Source organism: Spinacia oleracea, chromosome 6, assembly GCF_020520425.1.
Source record: "Spinacia oleracea cultivar Varoflay chromosome 6, BTI_SOV_V1, whole genome shotgun sequence".
NCBI lineage: Eukaryota > Viridiplantae > Streptophyta > Magnoliopsida > Caryophyllales > Amaranthaceae > Spinacia > Spinacia oleracea.
This window is the reverse complement of record NC_079492.1, coordinates 99,651,023-99,659,066: the sequence shown is the minus strand read 5'-3', so window position 1 is coordinate 99,659,066 and position 8,044 is coordinate 99,651,023.

Here is an 8,044-nt window from a genome sequence, read left to right as displayed (position 1 = left end):
CCAAGTGAGCTTGATATTTTGAGAGACTAGTGCTTCGGACCTTCCATCTTTTGGATATATGGTTGATTATTAGGGAAGAATCCCCGAAGACTTGTAGGTATTTGACTCCGAGGCTAACTGCGGCCTCTAGCCCAACTATGCAGGCCTCGTATTCGGCGGCATTGTTTGTGGCCTCGAAGTCAAGTTTGACGGAAATTGGTATATGGGCTCCTTCGGGACTGACTAGGAGAACTCCGACGCCGCATCCTTTTTGGTTGGACGCGCCATCGAAGTATAGTGTCCAATAGTCGTCTTGTATCATCATAAGTTCCACGTCGGGGAGGAGGTAAGCTTCCGGGGTTTCCTCATTCGTGGCATGTTCGGCCAGGAATTCGGCTACCGCTCTTCCTTTGATTGTTTTTTCCGGCATGAATTTTAGGTCGAATTCTGAGAGCATGACTAGCCACCTGGACAGGCGACTACTCAGGGCGGGCTTTTCGAACACGTATTTTAAGGGATCTAGTTGTGACACTATATGAACAGTGTGGGCCAATAGGTAATGCCTGAGTTTTTTGGATGCCCAGACGAGGGCGAGACAGGTTTTCTCAAGTTCTGTGTATCTCGTCTCGTACTGTATGAACTTCTTGCTCAAGTAGTAAATGGTTCGCTCGGATCCATGTTATTGTGAGAGCATAGCTCCTGCTGCAGTATCTGTGACGGTTAGGTATAGGCGTAAAGGGATTCCAGGCAAAGGTGGGGAGAGGACGGGTGGCTTGCTTAGGTATTCTTTGATTTTATCGAAGGCAGTTTGGCACTGTTCATCCCATTCGGCCTTTTCTTCTTTTCTTAATTTTTTGAATATTGGCTCACAAGTCATAGTTGTAGGAAATAGAACTGTAAAATCCGAAAATGTTAATAAAATGTGGGCCGAATATTTGATGTAAATAAAGCTGTGACGTGTTACGAAACACTGTCTTAGAAGCAAAATTCGCCCCGACTATGGTGCAATCGGAAAAGGCGTTGCCCCCCAAGATTTTACACAGCGTCTCTCCAAAATGTGCACTCAACTAAGGAGAAACATGGAACTCACAATAATGCTCAGAATAGGAGTAGAGAGAGTTTGATTTTCGGTGTACTTTCAAAACTGATCCCCAAACTGATTATAAAGCCACTAAGATTTTGTAACCGAAAATTAACATTTAATTGGGTAATTAAAGCACCTGTAACCGCTGATCTGAATTGATCATATAATAAAACTTTTGATAACTGAAAATCAGAATTGATTTGAGTAATTAAAACGGAAGCGAAAATCAAGGGACGTAATAAATACGACCGTTACGATTGTGGAGTGAGCTACGTAACTGACCGGCCTCATGAAGACTGGACCGTCAGCTACGACTTGGCCCAAAAAGGAGGCCCCACCACACCGCGCACGTGCCACGAACACGAACCGAACCGGCCGGACGGGCGGCGGCGGCGCGCGTGGGGATTCCCCCTTCTAGCCCACAACACTTGGGGAAGTACTTCAAAGTATAAACATTACTTCCCTATATTTAAACAAAGGGAAAAGCTTGTTTTCTTTCCATGTGGGACAAAGTCATTTTCTTTAAATACTCCACTTGAAAAGCCTCATTTTCATTTCAACCAATGTGGGACATTTTCACAATATGGTAATACTCTTTCTTTGCATTATTTCCAACAATCCCCCACAAATGCAAAGACCCATTTGAAAAACAAGAAAAAGAATTCTGAGCATTTTTATGGAAGGTTTGATACTTAAATGTTGGTGTCTTTCGATTGAACCAACACATAGTGAAGATTAGGCAATCCCTTTATTGAGAAAGTGAACAAATCTGGAACTATCCCAACCAAGAAATAAAACCCAATCACACATACCATACCTTAGATTATTATGAGTTCCGCGATAGACAATCAACAACGGCCATTATACTTGGGATGCTTATGAGTGCTCTAGAAAAACTAGCCCAAGTTTTTCATAGAAGGTGGCCAAACCTTCACACTCAAGTAGGTGATTTCATCAAGTCTATCCCATAGACCACCCATATCCTGGGATATGAAATCATTAAGAGCTATTGCTCAACCTCTCAATACACATACGGTGAACTCATCAAGTCCTTCTCATTAGGACCACCCAGATTCTGGGATATGAGTTTCATTGAAAGCTACAAAGCTTAACCTTATGATAAATATGTACAAGTCATAGGAATGGGAAGTGTACAAGAATGAGTCTTTCCATGGCTTCGTTAGACCACAAGAAACCTTGTGTGAACAAGGTCGGGTGTCCACCATGAATTTCTCAACTAACGGGCTTAAGCCCCATTCCCCTCGACGTATCAAGGACTAATCTTCTATTTAGTCCCTTGGTTAAAGGATCTTCTATATTCCTCTCAGATCTCACAAATTCCATAGTAATTACACCACTCTCTATTAGTGTTCTCACAGATTCATGCCTCACATGAATATGTCTCTTTTTGCCATTATAAGCGCTGTTTTTAGCAACACAAATAGCAGCTTGAGAATCACAATGTAGAGATACAGGTGGAGCAGGACGCCCCCACAATGGAATATCGGCCAATAAATTTCTCAACCACTCCGCCTCTTGCCCGGCCAAGTCCAATGCAATAAATTCGGACTCCATAGTTGACCGGGCAATACAAGTCTGTTTAGAAGACTTCCAAGAGATAGCTGCTCCACATAAAGTAAAAACATATCCACTAGTGGAACTTACCTCATCATTATCAGATACCCAGTTTGCATCACAATAACCTTCTAAAACAGCAGGAAATCCAACATAATGCAAACCCCAATCCATCGTGCCCCTAAGGTACTTTAACAACCTCCTAAGAGCATTCCAATGGTCTCTACCGGGGTTATGGGTATATCGACTAAGTCTACTAACTGCATAGGCTATGTCAGGCCGAGTGTAATTCATGAGAAACATTAAACTCCCAATTATTTTAGCATATTCAGATTGAGACACACTATTGCCCTTATTCTTTTTCAAGTGTATGCTAGAATCATAAGGAGTTTTAACTGGCACAACATCAAAACTGTTAAATTTCTTTAACACTTTTTCCACATAGTGAGATTGAGACAAAGAGAAACCATTACTAGTTTTGGTGACTTTAACACCCAAGATCACATCAGTTTCACCCATGTCTTTCATTTCAAATTGAGAGGATAGAAACCTTTTAGTTTCATTAATAGCATCAATATGTGTACCAAAAATCAACATGTCATCTACATATAAGCAGACAATAACACAATCAGAACCAAACATTTTTGAGTACACACAAGCATCAGCACGGTTCACAATAAATCCAAAACTTAAAATAGTTTTGTGAAACTTTTCGTACCATTGTTTTGGAGCTTGTTTCAAACCATATAAAGACTTCTTTAACTTACAAACTTTATGTTCCTGTCCTGGAACTACAAAACCAGGAGGTTGAACCATATAAATTTCTTCTTCTAAGTCGCCATTCAAGAAAGCAGTTTTTACATCCATTTGATGCACAATTAACTTATAACTTGAAGCTAAAGCAAGTAAAGCACGAATAGTGGCGATCTTAGTTACTGGTGAGTAAGTATAAAAGAAATCAACACCAAATTTTTGTGTGAAACCTTTAATTGCAAGTCTTGCTTTGTACCTGTCAACTGCACCATCAGTTTTTCTTTTCCTTTTAAAAATCCATTTACAACCAATGGCTTTACTACCTTTAGGTAATTCAACTAATTCCCAAGTATGATTAGACATAATGGATTCTATTTCACTATTAACCGCCTCTTTCCAAAAACTAGCATCAATTGAACTCATGGCCTCATCAAAGGTTTTAGGCTCATCATCAAACAAGTGAAGAAATACAACCAACTCATCTATTTCATCCACATTATTGAGTTCAGACAAAAACACAGTCAAAAAGTCAGGACCATAGCTAGTTTCAGTTCGACGCCTTTTACTTTTCCTAGGTTCTACAACATCAGTTTGAACAATAGGAGAAGATGAAGGTATAGAGGAAGAAGATGGAACAGAATTAGAAACATCATGTGAAGCATCATGGGAATTGTTATGTGAAACAACATTATTCTTTAAAGGGAAAATATGCTCAAAAAATTCAGCATCTCTAGATTCACACATTGACCTTTCACTCAAACACATGAACCTATAAGCTGCACTATTTTCAGCATAACCAACAAACACTGCATCAAAAGTTTTTGGACCAATTTTTTCCCGTTTAAAGGAAGGTAAACCAACTTTAGCTAAACACCCCCACACTTTCAAGTATTTTAGGTTGGGTCCATGACATTTCCACAATTCATAAGGGGTTTTGTCTAACTTCTTATGGGGTACTTTGTTCAACACATAATTAGCAGAAAGTACGGCCTCCCCCCACATGTTATCAGGTAAGCCAGAACTAATCAACATTGCATTCATCATTTCCTTAAGGGTTCTATTTTTCCTTTCAGCAATGCCGTTTTGTTGGGGAGTATAGGGAGCACTAAATTCATGAATAATTCCATTTTGCTCACAAAGTTCCTTTAAAAAGGTTGTACCATACTCACCACCTCTATCAGACCTAAACCTTTTAATCTTACGGTCTAATTGATTTTCAACTTCTGCTTTATAAATTAGGAACTTTTGTTCCGCCTCATCTTTGGTCTTTAAAAGATACACTTTGGTATATCTAGAATGGTCATCTACAAAGGTGATATAATACCGTTTGCCGCCTCTGCTTTCGGTATTTTTAAAATCAGCTAAGTCCGAGTGAATTAATTCAAGCAATTCAGTTTGTCTAGAAGTAACTGGTTTAAAGTGAGTTCTAGAATGTTTAGCTTCAACACAAATTTCACACTTATTATGACCATTACTATTCAGATTAGGAATTAGAGACATTGTTTGTAAGCGTTTTAGAGAACCATAATTGACATGTCCTGGTCTACCATGCCAAAGGTCAACAGACTCAAGCAAGTAAGCAGAAGTAGAATTCTTATTCATAAATTCAACAACAGAAATAGTCTCCAAAATAAATAAACCACCAGACAAATATCCCTTCCCCACAAATTCCCCATTACGAGATAAAACAAGTTTATCACCCTCAAAAACAAGTTTCACCCCAGCTTTGTTAAGGAGAGCACCAGAAATTAAGTTCCTGCGAAGAGAAGGGACATACAGTACATTTTGCAAGGACAAAGATTTTCCAGAATTCAGCTTTAGGAGTATTTTTCCTTTGCCAAGCACCTCGGAACTGCTTGAATTTCCCATAAAGACTTGTTCACCTCCCGTAGCTTCTTTGAATTCTGCAAACAGTTCCTTGTCTGAACAAAAGTGCTTAGTTGCACCTGTATCAACAATCCATTCAGTTTTATTATCAACTAAATTAATTTCAGAAATTACAGCAGCAATAATTTCATTAGTATCTTCTGCAACATGAGCTTGATTCTTTGTTTGATCCGGTTTCTGGCCATTGCTTGTAACATCCTTACGGTTGTAGCATTGCCAAGCCTTATGGCCTGACTTACCACAAACATAACAACCACCAGATCCTTTCTCTGACTTCCCATTTTTCTTGAAGTCTCCACCTTTCTTGCCTTGAACACCAAGTTGTTTTGAATTCTGATTCTTCTTCTTGAAGTTTCCAGAATTCTTGTTTTGTTTATTAAACCTGTCAGATTTTGGGAAAGAAGATTCCACAATGTTAGCTTTAACAGAAAGTTCATAAGGAGAAGAATCCTTATCCTTCAACCGGTTGGCTTCTTCGATCTTCATGTGGCTGACCAATTCTTCAAGGGACATATCTTTCTTCTTGTGCTTGAGATGATTGCGGTAATTGGACCATGAATCAGGAAGCTTCTCGATCAGAACATTGGCTTGCAGCACTTCACACATCTTCATACCTTCTGCCAGAATGTCAGCAACCAGATTCTCGTACTCATGGACTTGATCCATGATTGGCTTGTCATCAACGATCTTGAACTGTAGCCACTTTCCCGTAGCATACTTCTTTTTTCCAGCATCATCTGTACCATATTTCTTTTCCAAGGTCTCCCAAACAGATTTAGCAGATTTGTTATTGATGAAAAGATCAAAAAGAGAGTTACCCATATGACTGAGAAGGTGACCTCTAACGAACTTGTTATGCTTCTCATACTTGGCGATCTGTTCATCAACATTTGGTATGGCAGTGGCAGCATCAGATGTCTCGGTGAGAGGACGTTGAGGACAATCTTGAACCAGAACATAGTCAACCTCCAATTGTTCGAAAAAGATCAGTAATTTTTGTGCCCATCGTTTGTAATTGGTACCATTAAGAGGTTCCAATTTGGAGAGATCAGGAAGAGTTTTGATTAGAGAAGAATCCATAATCAGATTTCACAGTTGGAAGAACTTTGCTTCTAAATTGTAGGAAATAGAACTGTAAAATCCGAAAATGTTAATAAAATGTGGGCCGAATATTTGATGTAAATAAAGCTGTGACGTGTTACGAAACACTGTCTTAGAAGCAAAATTCGCCCCGACTATGGTGCAATCGGAAAAGGCGTTGCCCCCCAAGATTTTACACAGCGTCTCTCCAAAATGTGCACTCAACTAAGGAGAAACATGGAACTCACAATAATGCTCAGAATAGGAGTAGAGAGAGTTTGATTTTCGGTGTACTTTCAAAACTGATCCCCAAACTAATTATAAAGCCACTAAGATTTTGTAACCGAAAATTAACATTTAATTGGGTAATTAAAGCACCTGTAACCGCTGATCTGAATTGATCATGTAATAAAACTTTTGATAACTGAAAATCAGAATTGATTTGAGTAATTAAAACGGAAGCGAAAATCAAGGGACGTAATAAATACGACCGTTACGATTGTGGAGTGAGCTACGTAACTGACCGGCCTCATGAAGACTGGACCGTCAGCTACGACTTGGCCCAAAAAGGAGGCCCCACCACACCGCGCACGTGCCACGAACACGAACCGAACCGGCCGGACGGGCGGCGGCGTCGCGCGTGGGGATTCCCCCTTCTAGCCCACAACACTTGGGGAAGTACTTCAAAGTATAAACATTACTTCCCTATATTTAAACAAAGGGAAAAGCTTGTTTTCTTTCCATGTGGGACAAAGTCATTTTCTTTAAATACTCCACTTGAAAAGCCTCATTTTCATTTCTACCAATGTGGGACATTTTCACAATATGGTAATACTCTTTCTTTGCATTATTTCCAACAATAGTAAGCTTGGAAATGAACCTACTAATGTATTGCAGCTTTCCTAGGAAGCCCCTTATCTGTTTTTCAGTTTTTGGCGGGGGCATTTCGGTAATGGCTTTGATCTTAGATGGGTCAATCTCGATTCCTCGCGTACTAACAACATATCCTAGCAATTTTCCCGAGGTTACCCCGAACACACATTTTTGTGGGTTTAGTCTCATGTTATATTTCAAGATTCGGGTGAAGAATTTTTTAAGTGCCGGGAGGTGACCGCACCGGTCTTTAGATTTGACGATCATTTTCGTCCACGTAGACCTCGATTTCTTTATGTATCATGTCATGGAGTAACGTGGTGGCTGTTCTGATAGGTGCCCCCCGCGTTTTTCAAACCAAAGGGCATTACAGTGTAACAATATGTTCCCCAAGGGGTAATGAAAGTCGTTTTTTCCATGTCTTCTTCTGCCATGAGTGTTTGGTTATATCCGGCGTACCCGTCCATAAAGGAGAGGAGCGCGTGTTCTGCGGTGTTGTCTACTAGTATTTCAATGTGAGGTAGAGGGAATTCATCTTTAGGACTGGCTTTATTGAGGTCTCGAAAGTCTACGCACATTCGCACTCGTCCATCTTTTTTAGCTACGGGGACAATATTGGCCACCCATTCTGGGTAGTTGGAGACTTTTATAAAGCCGGCGTCTAATTGTTTAGTGACTTCTTCTTTTATTTTCAAGGCTATCTCTGGTTTGAGCCGCCGTAGCTTTTGTTTTACTGGCGTCATTTTGGGATCTAGCGGAATTTTATGCTCAGCGATTTCTCGATCTATTCCCGGCATGTCTTTGTAGGACCAA